General features: G+C 37.7%; 1 protein-coding gene across 1 annotated transcript in view; it reads left to right on the top strand.

Moving 5' to 3' along the window:
• Nucleotides 1-498: 498 nt before the first annotated feature.
• Nucleotides 499-15,759, top strand: part of LOC135948239 (neuropeptide CCHamide-1 receptor-like) — a 71,962-nt gene continuing 56,701 nt past the window's right edge. The window contains exon 1 of the mRNA XM_065497421.1: nucleotides 499-714. The gene's annotated coding sequence lies outside the window, so the exon portion shown is untranslated. The remainder of the gene's footprint in view (nucleotides 715-15,759) is intronic.

The raw sequence follows: 15,759 nt of genomic DNA, 5'->3' as shown, positions 1-15,759 counted from the left end.
AAATTGAGGCGAATCTTCGAGATAATAAAATAAAGAAAATAATATGCTCGCTCTTGAAAGCTAAAGATTTTTTTGAACTCCACAGCGGGCAACTGATCTATTGGCTAAAAATCAAATAATTTTAAGGTAGAGCTGACAGAAGATTTTGAGAGAATGAGACTTCATTTTATAATATTTTGGTAGGTTAAAAAACAACATGTTGTAATATTTCCCTCGCTTCAGAATTTATTAGTAAGAAAAGGCAGCAGGATCTAGATTCTAGGTTTAGACAATTATTTAAAAATATCACAAAAGTGGTTTAAAAAGTCTCATATTGACATTATTCATTGTTTTTGGAAGGGACCATTCCCTAAACTCCACTTTCCAAAAGTATTTTGCATCTCTAATCTACCAAAGTTAATAAAACAGGTAGGAGGCAAAATTTTGTGCTTTTCCCTTGTCGTTCGGCAGGCGCTGAGGGCGGTGTCTCGGGCGTTGGCAATGATCAAGACGATTAGGCAGTTAAGTGCAAACAACAATTATTGCGGCCTGATTTCGGACAGAATGCTGATGCGAATTGGCGGAGACGAGTGCGAGCGAGGAGAGGCACCAGGCGCGCGCAACACCTCCGCGGCGGCTCTGGCAGGCAGCGCCGTGCGAGACCGCCGCTGACGCCGTTTTCAGTCAGCTCTCCGACGCCGACCAACCGCGCGCACAACCCTCGCACTCATTCAGGTAGGTCTGAATTTAACTGCTCCCCATAGCAAAGTGCGTGAAAATGTTTCGTCACGTTTGGAAATTTTATTTAAAAATAAAGCAAAATTTTATGCACTCGATTTACATTAATTTCCAAAATGAAATTAAATTAAGCGCGAGAACAATATTTTTCTGCAAAATTAATTTGAATTTCATGGATAGGCATTTTCATGCAACACAATCTGACCTGAGAAAGTTAATTATTCTGGATAAAAGTAATTTATTTTCTCACATAGGTTTGTATTGCATGCGAGTAAATTCAATTTTGTTATTTTTCGATAAGAGAAGTAGCGAAGGATGGGATTTATAGTATTTAAAGTCCTCTCATTTATCATATTATCAGTTATCAACCATTTTAGTTTACATCAATTGATTACAATTGACAAGATCAATAGAGATCAAATTTAGATTTGTTTTTAAAATTCATATCATTGAAACACCATAGAAGATATATGTTTTTTATTCATTGTCGTTGTAAAATCAACAGTTTTGGCATGTTCTCATGTTGTGTTAAGTAAACATTAAGTTTTTGAATCGAAAGATAAATATAGACAGTTTGCGCGTTTTCGTTTTCATAACAGTACTGACAACGAGGACATAGGAATATTTTCTTCGTGTCTCCCAGAGACGTGGAATGTTAATTTTGTGGCTCGAGGCTTTGACTGCGACGCTGCTTGATGTGCTAATTGCACCTGAGAAGACCAAAAGCAAACATACATTTCGCAAGGTTCATTGTATTTAACAGAAAACTTTGCGCTTTTTATTTGTCTTTCTCAAGGAACCATTCGAATTTTAAATTTAGAGTTGTTTGATATATAAATCAACTTAAAATCTCCTCTGTTTATTTTTATACGATTCTGTTCAAAAGGTCCACTCTAGCTGTGTTTAAATAATTATTTGTTAAATATTGGCTGTATGTGTCCTTTTTATTAAAAACATCCTTATATATGATGAAAAAATAATGAAAATTTAATTCTAATCTTTATAATTACCTTTTATTGCCTATCTGGTCGAAAATAAAACGTTTTACAGCCTTTTAGAGATATTCTCAGCATTTGATTTCATAAATTTTCCTGGTTTGTTCCAGGCAAACTATAAAAAAGCGATTATATCCTCTGCGTTTTGATATGAGCTTAAATCAGGCTTTTATTGAAAAAAGGATATTGAAAAATTAATCAAAGTTAATTTGTAAAGCTTCTTCTTCAGATTTTAAAAAGTGGTTAAGTTAATACCGACAGCCAAAAGTCAAAGTTAAATTTTTGTTAATGAAGCAATCAAATAATAGTGTGTGGCCAACAACTGAGACATATTGGCAAAGTTAGCTTAAGCAAGTGGTTCATTGAGCCTATTTTCGTGGAATAATTAGCAATAATGATACCAAGAAGTAACAATTAAACTTCAGTTTTTACCGAATTTCTCGAATAATTAATGTTTTTTCGCTTGATTTTGACTCCCTTGTCGCAAACGATAGACATGGTGTGCGAACTATGAGCTCAATTTCTCCTCTGGTGATATAAATCATGGATTTAAATAGGATTCTTGATTGCAGCCGATGTTCTCGCAAATTTAAACGGCACTGTGGGAAAAATTTCGACTATCCCCCAATTTTTTAAGAGTATTTTTCTGTTCAGCTTTTACTATAAAGTTATGGCTTTTTCTTCGTATTCTTCTTCCGCGACTCGCGAGCGATTGGGGTGGATTTGACTTTCCATTGTATTCAGCGCACTAAAATGTATAAATGCAAATCTTTTGTTTGTTCCTTTGTGTAATTCATTGCTGATAAATGAAGTGCGCGCTTTGTCGTGCGGAGGTAAAAAAAAAATGAAACATGCCACAGAGGAGAGAAAAATATATTGGGTTGGGCAGAAACATTTAGTCTCTTGAAGATTACAAAATTTTCCGCAGAATGCGGCGATAAAGTGGAAAAATTTACGACGAGACGCACTGGCAAAAGAACATTTGTCCCGAATATAAACAAACAAAAATTGCGACTCGGCTCTTATCATCGTTGAGAGCAGTAAAAATCGTGACTGCGTTTATCAGGGACCGTTATTATTGTGACGATTCGCGTGTGTGAACATTAATTGTGCTCAATCGACGAAAGAAAGAACGAAAGCGCTCCATGTTCCTGGAAATATTTTTCCTTTTTCCGCCGCAGTAATTCTCAATCGCAGCAAAAATGTCCATTGAGCAGTCATTAATGAAAAAAGTTCGCTGCGTTATAAGACAAGCTATTAATCTTTATATTCCGGAAGATAAGTACTGTGTCGTCCAGATTATCTGATGTAATATGGCGTTTATGGCGTTTCATAACCTGAAAATAACGCAGGGGAAATATAAATAACAAAGAAAACTTCGAGTCGACCGAGATTTTCAATTATGCCATCAATTCAAAGAAGAAAACTTTCAAGAATGCCAATAAATACTATGTTTGTTTGGTACGGGCTGGAAAAATAATTTGGAAGAACAGTGAATGGCTTTTATTTTCCAAATTTAAAAATTTTAATTTAAATGAAAATTTGGAAGGGGATTGATATAATTTAACAGTAAAAATAAGCAAAATATCAAATTGTTAGTGTAAATGATTTTTCTACTAGCTTCAAATTATAATTTTGTCAATTTTCTCCGTCATATTTTCTTGGTAGATTTTGATTCCTCTCGTCGAGATCTATATCCTTTTTTGGGAAACTCTTAGTTGTGACAAACATCAGATTTAAAGTTGGGAGACATGCATCCTTAGGAATTATTTTATACATTTTTGTAACAAGAATTTTCGTGAGTTCTTCAGTGTCAATCCTCTTTTAGGGATTATCCCAAAATTGATCACCACCCAAAAGAAATAAAAAGTTCAAGTTTGAATTTTTGGTATGAAGCAAAATTCTTATAACACCCACGTTGACAAGTGAAAAAAGCAAAAACATAAAACACAGCTTTGTAATGGTCGTTTAGTTTTGTGCATGCATTAATAATCCGAAAGACAAAAGTGAAGAACACACGTTTGTTTGAAAAGTGTGATGCTCGTGCAAATGCCATAATGGTCTTTTTGCAAACTTTGTAAGCCGTGTGTGCACTTGTTCTAGCCCACACACTCACACATTTGACTTCGGTACACACGCGAGCGACACACAAAGAGCAAAGACTTTGTGCGGAGAGAGCACTGGGATCAACAATTTCTGCGAAAGTTGTTGTCGTTACGATTCAAATTACGCCGTTTGTGAATATGAAAGAGACTGCTTTTCGACGAAACAGAATATTTATTTCAAACTTTATCTCATGACTCACAGCACGCAATCGTTATTTAAAGTAAAGAAACCAAACTGCGTTAAAATAAATTACGCGAAGGACCGATATCAAATCCGTCGTCGGGCATTGCCGTTTCACAACAAATTACGATTCGTATACTCGCTTCAAAGAAAACAATCCACTCCTGCTGCGACCAAGGCTAATTTTTGGCTTCAATGTGATTTTGTGACTCAATATTTTCCCAACCATCCAAACTTAGCGATGTAAAATGTTGATTTTACGGATTTTATATTTGAACAACTGCTACACTGCTATGGTGAAATTAGATTTTTAAATTTGCTTTTCCTCTTCCAGGTTCAAATTAATTAACAGTGCCAAACACCGGAAAACGTTTATTCCCAACGCATAAACCCTCATAAACCAATCCCTATTAAGGATTCTGTTTAAGCCAAAAGTCGTGCCGGTGTGAAGCAATAGAAACGTTTGAGAAATTAGCATGCTTTTCAAATTGTGAGTACTGCCTTCCCTACTTGAAATCTTGTTTTATTACACTACAAAGAGTGTCCCGCAAAGAGTATTCACGCATCGTTGAACGAGAAGAATCGAAATTTGCCAAGAAAATATTGTCCAGCGCTGCAAATTTTGGAAATAATTGGCAACATTTGATTTCTTATAACTATAGCAAAGTCGTCTTTTCATTATTGCATACTCAAAAGTTTTGTTATAAATATTTTTGTTCCGTTTCATCCACCAGATTTCTTAATAAAGGTAACTGCGAATTGTGATTTAAATTCATCGTCAAAAAGGTAAGAAACGAATTTTAAATAAAATAACCACGCAGCAATGCGTGTTTTGTTTAGACTACATCTCATGTGGAAATTTACTGTTGAATTTCTGACTCGTTTCACGTTTGTTGATGACTCTGGCAGCATTTAAGTATCACATTTTAATACTGTAGAAATGGGGGCAAAGCCAATCTAAACATTTCGCAGCGAGAAGAGCGCGGATTGAAATTGAAGACTTCGCCAACAATGCAGCGCGCGCGGCAATAAAAGGCAAATCAAGTGCAAATATTTACGCTCTGTTGACAAACTGGAAGCTAATAATGCGACCGTGGTGTATATGAAGAAGCCTTCTGCACAATTTCCTGTCAAACGAGAGAAACAGAACAACAACAACAACAAAAACGGCGGCTAATGCTTTCCTTAGCTTAGAACATTAATTACTAGCCTGCCGCAGACATTTTTGCTCGACCTGAATCTCTCATTATTAAAAATACTGCGAGTGTGTTAAAATTAGAAAACGTGTCTTTTCCAACATGAATTTTTTTAAATGATATGTATTGTGAAAAATTCTTTTCACTCTATAAGAATGGGGTAAGAGCGCATTGATTAAATTTATGAGAATATTTTGATAGCAAAGTTTACATCAAGCTAATCAAGCGGTGAGCATTGTCGCCTTATTGAAAATCAGGATTCATTTTTATCAGAAGGGAAATTTAATCTGTGGAGATGTTGAGCCAAAGATGGAATTATGTAAAATTCCTTTTGTTGGTCGTTTATTGGTCAACGTAGCAATTTTATTGGACTGTAATATCAAAATTCGATAAAACAAATTCACATAATACAAAAGGATATTTTTATAGGGTATTTTACTACATACGCAATTAAATTAGCGAGTCAAATAATATAAATTCTGACTTCTGTATTGCAGAAAAAAATGATGCAAAACTAGAATTTACGCCGAAGTGCGGGAACCACTATACTACAAGCCCATATTTCATACAAAATTAGATACACATATCGCAATAAGAAGATTCGAAATCAAATAATAATAAAAACCAGCCCGTTGGCTCGCATTGTTAAGGCACTCTCAGGAGTGTCAAAGCAATGTGAGGTATTTGAGCAGTTCGGAGATCTAATACTGGCTACCCAATGTCAGAAATGGCAAAAAAGTGGTTAGTTTAGTGACTCGAATTGCTCAAATTGCTCAACGGGCTGGGAGGCGCACCGGCGCCGACTCGCTACTTGCTGGTTTGCACCTTTCCAGCATGCGTGATTTGGCTTCACTGGACGAATGTCTAGCGTTTCAATGCAGTCCTCGGTGCGGAGGCAAGTGGCCCTTGAGTGGGCTGGGTCCCTGTGCGGCCTGGTGCGCCCATGTTATCCGTTCGCGGTATTATTGGGGCCCGGGTTTCAGCATTCGTGCTAGTGCAGTGCGCGCCCTTCCCGGTCCTCCGGTCCTCGGACAGGGATAAAAAGAGCAAAAAAAAAAAAAATTGAACAGCTGTATGTATCTGAAAATTAACTATTGATTGGTCTTGGTTTGATTATTGCGCAAAGTAGAGAAAACTGGTGTTAAACACTTCTTGCTGAGTCAACAATTGCAAAATGTTCTTAATTGTCGGCCTGTGTAGATCTACTTTTAAAAGAAAGTGACATTCTATTCTAAATAATTATGTACTTCATAATTTATTAATGTAATTATTTTATGGGTTAGATTTTATTTTGTCAAAAATAGGAAAAAAGAGTAACTATAAATATGTATTGTTTCAAAATGCCAACATGCGGTCGACATCAGTTGAACAGCGATAGCAATTTAAAAAGATAAAAATATTTTCATCATGTTTTCCTCTTGTCCCTATCTTTTCAAAATTTGGCAGCTTTTGACAAAAGAGGAAATAAATCTTAGCCACGAAATTTTAAAGTGGCTTTTAGCTGAATTTTTGCACAGCAGCTAAGGATTTTTGCCGGTGGCTAATGTGGCTGGCCTGGCCAGTTTAAAAAGTGGTGTTTACTGGTGCTGAGCGGCTCAAAGGGATGATGACAAATTTATATTTTCATTTTTTAACTTAAACCGGTGGCTTAGCTACAGTTGCAGCGGCTGACCACACGTGACCCAAAATTAGCTGGTTGGAGTGGTCCAGTGCGACTGCGGTGTAGACATCCAAATTTTCAGTAGAGCAAATTTTTAGTAGATTTCCCGGAAATTTTCACAGCAGTCAGGGCGAATTTAATTTTAAGCATATTCCAAATTAGAAGATAATATATTTTAAGTTAGGCTATCTATGCAAATTATTTCCCTGAATTTTACATTAAAAATATAAAATAGCCCTTTTTATCCATCTGCAAATTGCACCATTAATGGGGAACTAAATCATAGAGAAGAAAAATCGGACATTGCTGGTTGAAAATAGTCGTTTTCTCTGAAAATATTTTAATTATGTTCCAATAATATGATAACTTTCATGATTGCTAAAAGCATACGAAGGCAGAAGCCCTTGAGTTTATAAGTGTCCCCTTTCTGGCAATGGTGCCCCCCAAAAATAGGTTTATTTTTTGTATTAATAACAATACTAATTATGATTTATTTCTTTTATTAATTTATTCATTCATTGCTTTACCATCTTCTTTGTCATCTAAAGTGGCTTCAGGAGGAAAACTACTACTGTATAGGGATGGGATTTGGGAGAAAAGCAAAAGAGAAAAAGGAAAATAGCATGCTGTTAAGACTATACGTTCTATACGTGAGAGTTGTTGCTAAAAAATACGAGCGATTGAAAATAGTTGTGGGTTGTTTTATATTTAATCAATAGGCTGCTGGTGATGTTGAGATTGTTGGTTAATTGCATCATGCAAAGCATTACATCATAGAGGAACCACTTTTTGATATTTGTTTTGACACCTCTCCTTTCTCTGAGATATTTGAGCGTACACGGTATTTTGTTCAAAATCCTAAATTGAATTATATAAATCCTTTTTTTATTTTTTTGTGAGATAAGGTTGCAGTTGGTAGCCGAAACTAGTAGGCATAAATAAAAAGACGACCATTTTCAACAAGGAATGTCCGATTTTTATTCCATGAACGAATCCTCGAGTGTACTGACCTTGAATGAAACACGTCAAAGAGTTTTCTCAAAATTTCACGCTAACCTTGGTCTTTTGTCGATCACATGGGGAACAATCAGTTTCGAGCATGAATAATACAATAAAAAATGTTGTTGCGTGGTCAGTGTCAACAAACCGCAAGGTTCAGTCAAAGACAAGGAAGAGAGGGAGGCAGGGAGGGTAGTCGTTTGTATGCTGGTTGAAAGACGTAGCAAAAAAGCAGCAGAGAGTATTAATTTATTTATCGAAAGAGAGCGGCCCGAAATACCACCGATCGGCGCGCGGCGCGCAGAGTTTATAAAAGACGCTGGTTTTATGGGTGGCAGCGGAAACCGCAACACTTAACACCCTCGCGAGCGAGCCGCGGGGCTGGCCGGCACAAAAACGAAAACCGAATATTATTATTCGGCGGCGGCAGCAGTGGCGGAGGCGCGAGGCACGTCAGCTGCAAGAATTTTTATGAGACAGCCAGCCGTCTTTTCTTTTCTTGTTTGTCTCTTTCTTCGCCGCATATTGCGCGTCGCTGCCGCCGCGATTGTGCGTCTCGTTGCACCCCCGGCGGCACCCCTTTCCGCACCCCCGCCGCAAATGAGGTCCTCGGCCTCGGCGCTGCAACTGAAGGCTCACTGCTTTTTTCCGCGCTGGCAGCTTGAGAAAGGGCCACTTAGATGCTCGATTTCCATCCGAAGGCACTTTGTGTCCTCTCCTACGGCCCCTGAGGCACACAATCAACGCAAGAAATCTTCCTTTTCAGCAGCTTTTAAACCTATGAGATAATAAATAATATTGGTATTGGAGAACTTGACCACTCAAAAGCAAGCTCTGGATTTTTCGACATCACGAGGATTTTGAAATAGTCGTAGTGGCTACAGTAAAAATAAGAATTTTTTAAAGGCCAGCACTCTTAATAGACCAAAGCTTTCGACAAAAACATGAATTTTCATATATTTTCAAATTTGGTCTACATATTGAAAAAATTCCGATAAGGAACAAAATATTACTGGGGAAAAAATAAAAAATTCCTTGTTGAAATAGCAGTCGTAGTCGTTTTATTTATGCCTAATAGTTTCGGCTGTCAACTGCAGCGTCTGCAGCTTTATTTTATGGAAAAATAAAGACGCATTTTAGATAACATAGTAAAATTTAAAGAGATTGCTGCATGGAAATTAATAAAACATTTGTCACGAACAAAATTTGAACAATATATATTATCTATTTCATGGCACAAACTCGCTTTGCCAGCAGGGAAAATGTTTGCGTTATAACTATCTCTTTCTAGAACAGCATCAAAGAATTTCCTACGGGTTTTACATATTGATGGTTAAAAAAACTACAGAAGAGACGACCTTTTAAAAATGTTCCCACTATAGCAATGAAGAGCGCGATACCCGCAGTATTTCGAGATGAAAGAGCGGCGCGACACTCTTCTTCTGCATACGCAAAGAGCATCTCAATATTCCTGAAAGCCTTTGGTGGAAAAGAGATGCTCAGCATGTGGCACAAACACGCACATATACATTTCGCTGAGTGAGTTCGCGTGTGTAAAATAGCAGCCGCGCGCATTTAGGCGGGGAAATTAGTGAGACTCGAGGATGAATTTGCGGGCACGCGAGGACCTTTGAAAGTGCAGGACCCGTGCAACCACCAAAGTCTGGCCATACGCAAAGTACTTGGAAAAGGAGAACAACGCACACCCTTTGCAGTCAGTGAAAATAAGACGCTTCTGCTCGTAAAATCGAACCAAAGTGCGGAATAAAAGCTATAGCTAGGGCACCACTGTTCTTTCTCCGCGCCTACACAATGCTCTCAATATCGCCGCGCTTATTTCATTGCCCCCGCGGGTGGTGGAAATGTGAAAACTGCGATCCCGCACGTAACTCTGTCATTTATCAAGCAAGCGCACCGGCAAAAATAAAAAATCAAATGATTGAGATGAATTGGAGATAGCCATAGCCGACGAGTGCTCTGATTTAGCGTGCTCCTCTTCGAATAGATGACGCACCACACGTGCTGCAGAAAAGTCTGCGCGATTGTTTTTGCATCTACAGTGGGGTGTATGTTTCCTTATTGTTAGGAGCACTGTTGATCCACTGATACGATTTCAAATGGAGCCAGGAATCGCAATAAATGCTCCCTCGACCCACCTTACTAACCATCATTCATCATTATTGCAAGACACGTCAACAATTTATAGAAGAAAAAGTAACCAAGAATAATTGGATTTATTTTGCTGGTTCGATCGGTGCAAAAAACAGCGAGGAAATCCATCAAAGCTGTCGGTGAAGTCTCTGACTTTTGTCCTGTACAGGAAATTGAAAATATAGGGTTTGACAGGGGTGAATTTTCATGGCTGCAAAAGCCCGTGAAAAAGTGGACCTCCAACCAGTTAGCTGCAAAACTCAGAGTTTTTATGGGTTTAACTATCAGATTTACAGTGTTATGATATTCTATGAGCCGCACTGAAATCATGATCGGAAACCTTTTTGATAGCGGTCACAAGATGCGCGTTGTAATTAGATCTTGCCGGTCCGGTCCAAGTGTGGTGGTCGAAGTGTGGTAAGCTGTCTTTTGCTTTCTGTGCGAATGTCGCGAGTGTGTTTTTTCAATCCCATTGACGTAGTTAATTCATGTAAGCAAATTATACCAATGGATTGACTAAAACTCGCTTCTTTACCACGTTTACATACACTGTACCCTAGCTGACGCCGTAATCTGCGTCCCACCATCCATCCCACCCTGAAAATCTACCCCTCTATAGCGTTTCTCTTTTTGTTTGTCGTGTCCAGAAATGAGTGCAATCGTACGTTTTCTATGAACATTGATGCAGAATTCTCTGAAGCGTATTCTGTGAATTTTGTTTTGAAAGTATAGTTTTGATGATATTGCCTGCTGCGGTGTCAAAACAATTAGTTGTAAGCGTGTGATAGATATTATTAAGATCTATAATAAATTCGTTCTGAGCAATCCCATTACTTATTTTCTATGTAGTCATTGTAAAAGACTAGTTCTCCTGGAATTCTCGATTCATATAAACTCATAAAGATCAAAGTTTTCACTCTCAGCAATTAATAAAACGGTTGCCTACAATCCTGAAAATATTTGAGAGTAGATTTTAAATCGTACAAATTGTTAAAAATGTAAATTTTATTCAATTATGGTGAAATATTTACATAGTTACTATTATGATATTCATAATCATTGTTTGATCAGCGGGTTCTCATTGCGATTCGAATTCATTTGTTTCACAAAAGAACGCCGGATACAAAACCGTGCGCGAGATTAGCATTTGTAAAATGATCGGTAACGCAAACGCAAACAAACTTTTTGCTGCATACGAAAACAAGGGGTGGCGTGTTTATAGGATTACACGGCGTCGCGCGCTCTCGGGATAAAATATGTGGAAAAAACGCTGATAAATATTAATGACTACGCGAGAGCTGCTGGAATTATTCCAACTTGTCACCGTAGCCGAGCTTAATTTTTAATACCTCCGTAATTCACTGCTCTGAAATACATTGCGTGTGGAAACTGTGTAGTTCACGTTTCTCTGTATCTGCTCTTATTCGTTTTGTTGATAAACCGTGAGTTCGGCTCGATGAAGAATTTCCTGCAGCTTAAGTCAGGCAATAGTTTTTGTTTCTAAACGCCATATTGATCGACTCGCGGCTCTAAAATTAACCTACTGCGACGTTAATTCGTTTCTAAAATACCCTTTGAATTCAAAGCGTTACAATTTAAAAAGAAAAAAGAGTCGGATATTACATTTTCGTTCGCTCTTTAAATATAACACCTTTTTTGTAACAGATTAAAGTTCATTTTCAGTTTTATTAGTGTTGTGCAACTTCAACCGTGTAATGCGTTCAAAGTCGGTGGATGCCATTCTTGATCAAACTTGCACCTCATATAGACTCGTCTCCCTCATAAAGTTAGCTCGGCGGAGTTGAGGAAGCGTGAAAATTTCGAAACTGCGCTGAGCCGTGGATTTGTGCCTCGGGAGAGCAAAATCGATTTTGCAAATAATAATCTTTTCTTTGGTGTCACATTTTGGCAGACAAACAGCCTTGAGCGGCCAACAACAATGAAAGGCGAGGCGCTCGTAAACATCTTCCGCGCGCGGATAACAAGTGTGTACAACAGCACACATATTGCACTCGCACGGGCCGTATTAAAAGAGCAGAAAAGCAGCAGAGTGCACCGCGTTTACGACGCTTTTGAAAGTGAGCGGTAAACACCACTGCCGCAAAAAATAATGATTGTAAAAAAATCGCTTTCGACCTTATTGAAATCGGGAAATAAGTAAGGTGGAAAACCTTTAAGAGATTTGGTCAATACACTGTTTGTGCGTCCAAGTCTAGCACATCTTTTTCTGCTTCAAGCGATGAAACGATATCACATAGAGAGTCGCTCTCTCGCGAACAACAGATAAGCCATATTATCGCATTTTCAGAACTAAAAGAAGGACAGAATGGAGTACATTCGTTCTCCTTCGCCTCGCTTAAATTGCCCCGGAATAGTCTGGCGAGAAATACAAAATAATATCATTTGAACACAATTAAGGATGATGTGGTAAAATATTTAACTGTTTTTAAATATTTTCAGACATTGCTGGCACACGAATCCCTCCGACGAATGTTAGAAAAATAATTATAAATATCATCATGCGGTTTCACTAGACAGTTCCTGATGAGTTAAGAGGAAAGATAAACATTTCCATGTTTACAAATGTGACAAAATGATAGTTTTGTGATTTAAAATGGGAAAGTATTTCTATGTGTATCATTTTCCGCATTTTAACTGCTACAAGTTTATCACGTTATTCCACGCTGCTAAGCATTAAAAGCGGTTGCCAACTCAATGATTGAGCATTTTTAAGATTATAGCAACGCAAGCATCGCAATCACTCCGCCACTGGCCCGGTCATGCAACCACTTATTATTTTTGTCTTAAATCTTCGTTTACACGTTATGTGTGAATGTGTTTTAGCATTGGCCGTGTATGACTTGTTTAAGTTGTTTATCTTTTAATTTGCCGACGTTTCAGCGACTTCATCGCTTGTATATTTTGCCTTTTTCACTTGAGGGTCAAAGCGTATTATTTGCTTTTTAAAAATATTTCAGACATAAAAAAGACCAACAACATTTTGAGCTGAAATTTGATACAAAAAAACGCCAATAATCAATTTTAGTTGGTAATACTTTCAAGAACAATTTACTTGCATATTTTGCTAAAAGGATAAAATTGTCTCTTTAACGTAAAATCAAACAAATCATAATATAGACATAGAGAAACGCAGCTTACTAAACGAATAAAAGAAAACCGTCTTTTAATTTTGAAATTTTACCATATATTACTATATTTCTTTGTAAAGACTGAAAATATTAATATGCCCGTTTATATTGGATGGAAATAAATACGACTGGCTTGACGTTCGTCTGCCAAAAAGCAGAAAAACGAATAAGTGCATGCAGAGGTCAACAAAATGCAATTGGATCTGCAGCCTGGTTGTTTTCTTTGCTCGCATTTATATGGGAATTGAGAGATATAGAAAGTAGAAAGTAGAGATGGGGGCTAATGCGCGTCGCCGCACAGATTGCATCTCCTCCCTTTGAAGTTCGACCTTATAGAGCTCTCAGAGGATGAGCTCTATACGTGCACCATAATATGTATATCCAAGCGGCGACGTAAAATTGCCTTCGCTCTCGTGTGCGCAATTACACTCTTCTTGTTATTCGCGCATATGCAAACTTCAGAGAGAAAAGTGAATTTTTCACCGCTGCAGTGCGCACGATCCGTCATGCCGCCGCAGACCGGTGATGCCAACGAGATTTATAGCCTGTCACCGCTGATAAGCCGATGAATTGCGCCCCCGACTAATTAATTCAATTGGGAAAGTGCACGCGCAAGCGTTCTGTCTACAGCCGCGATGGAAAAATGCCCATCAAATGCGTTTAATTCTTTCTACTTCCAGCTATGTAAATATTTGAAAGTGAACAAAATTGTGATTGATGAAACAAACACCCCTTTTGCTTCAATGTAAAATCTTTAAAGGTGTTGAATTGAAGCTTATATTTCAATTTTACCCGTTTGTGCAGAACTTTAAGAAATATTGACTGGCTGATTTATAAAAAGAGATAATATTTTTAAAAAAATTCTGAAAAGAAGAGCCGAAAATTGCTTTTTTCTTACCACCATCCTAAAGAATTTGAAATTTAAATGGGAAACTCTTGCTAAAGGAAAATTTTCTGTTATTCTAATTATGGACGATAAAATCTCAAATTTCGGATTTTGGAGATTTTCTACGGATGTAAAAGCTAGTGGGTTTGTGTTAAAAATGTTGAAAGCTGTAATCTGGATAGATAAAATTTTTCTGATTTGGAAATAAATTTTCCTCTTGTCAATTTCCCGGATAAGCCATTTTAAAAATTGACTCGTATTATCCAATAAGTTATGCAAGCCTAAAAATTTACGAGCTATAGTGAAATGAAATAAAGCTGAAACATATGAAAAATGTCGTAAGAAAAATTAAAGCCCTATTACAAGCAGTCACATTTCTGCACGCAATTTTCCCAGAGCACCTTTCTGTTGGAAATTTTTTTAAAAACGGCGAACTTTTCAAAAGTATGAGAATTGGATTCGTCTCTTGCATAGCAGATTCCAAACTGTAAAATTAATCTAAAATCCGATCACTTTTTGACAAAAAAAAAAAAAAAAAATGGCAGACAGAAATTTGTATAACCAAATTATCAATCTACTTCCCTTCGCTCGCAGCAATTTGATTAAAAATCAAAGACCCAGCAGTTCTAACAGAAAATCGATTGATTATCAACATACAACGTCGATACTTGGTCCGTGCAAATTTAATTTGTGGTTTGGCAATTATGCCTCGCTAAAACCAATTTATTCTGCGGTTCAACACGGCACGAGGCTAGAGCTGACGATTATTTATCTTTTTTTTACGGCTGACTGACTAAATTTACGACTCAACTAGCTCCGCTCTGCAGTTTATGTCCCATATTTTTGCTCTCTAGAATAGGAATTTCACTGGAAAAGCAGATGAGAATTTTTCCTGTGAATGGAATTTCCAATACTCGTGGGAACAAAGACATAAGACTCCCTCTTCAAGGACAGAACTTCTCCAGCAAAAAGGCATTCAAACACTTAAGTGGTGAAAAAACCCGGAGTGAACCAAGCTTCGCAATATTTATTTATTTATTTTGTCAGGAAAATTGCATAAAAGGTGAAATGAATACCAGAGAAGCCGCCTCATTGATTTCCTATCTTTCGTCTGCCATCAATCCACTACAGTTTCGGCTTTCACTCTCGAAAAAACGAGAATGTTTCGGTATTAATGAGGATATGACTGCTTTTTATTTATTTTTTTTTAATCGGGCCACCTTTTTCGAGATGGGTGATAGCGAACAACTCGAGAAAACTCTGCGTTCCAATAACATCGCGAACGAATAGCATGGGCCTCATTGGAAGAAGTCCAGTGTTACTACTCCGTTCCAGGGTCTTTTTTTATTGAAACACTAGACATATTTGGAAAGGTTCAAACCAGCAAGTAGCGAGTCGGGAAAGTTTTCGCAATCCTCCCAAATCCGAATTTACTCGTCATTGCAATGCTAGGGAATCAAATTTAGGTATGAATCAGCCCACACTCAAGTCCAAACATCGCTCGGATTCTCACATTGCAACGTGCAGGTAAAGCATACGTTCAACAATGCGAGACAACGGCTTGGTTAATTCGGAAATCTAATCTGAATGCGGCAGAAAACACGGAGAACATTTAGGTTGGGCTTTTCTTGGATGAAGCGCGCAGATAGCGTCAAATTTATCATGCGCGGCGCGGGCGGCGTCTTTACAACACACGACGCGAGTGTTCATGTGCATTTAC

This window comes from Cloeon dipterum, chromosome 1, assembly GCF_949628265.1.
Source record: "Cloeon dipterum chromosome 1, ieCloDipt1.1, whole genome shotgun sequence".
NCBI lineage: Eukaryota > Metazoa > Arthropoda > Insecta > Ephemeroptera > Baetidae > Cloeon > Cloeon dipterum.
Note: the sequence above shows the minus strand (reverse complement) of the source record. Positions and strands in the feature narration are given on the sequence as shown.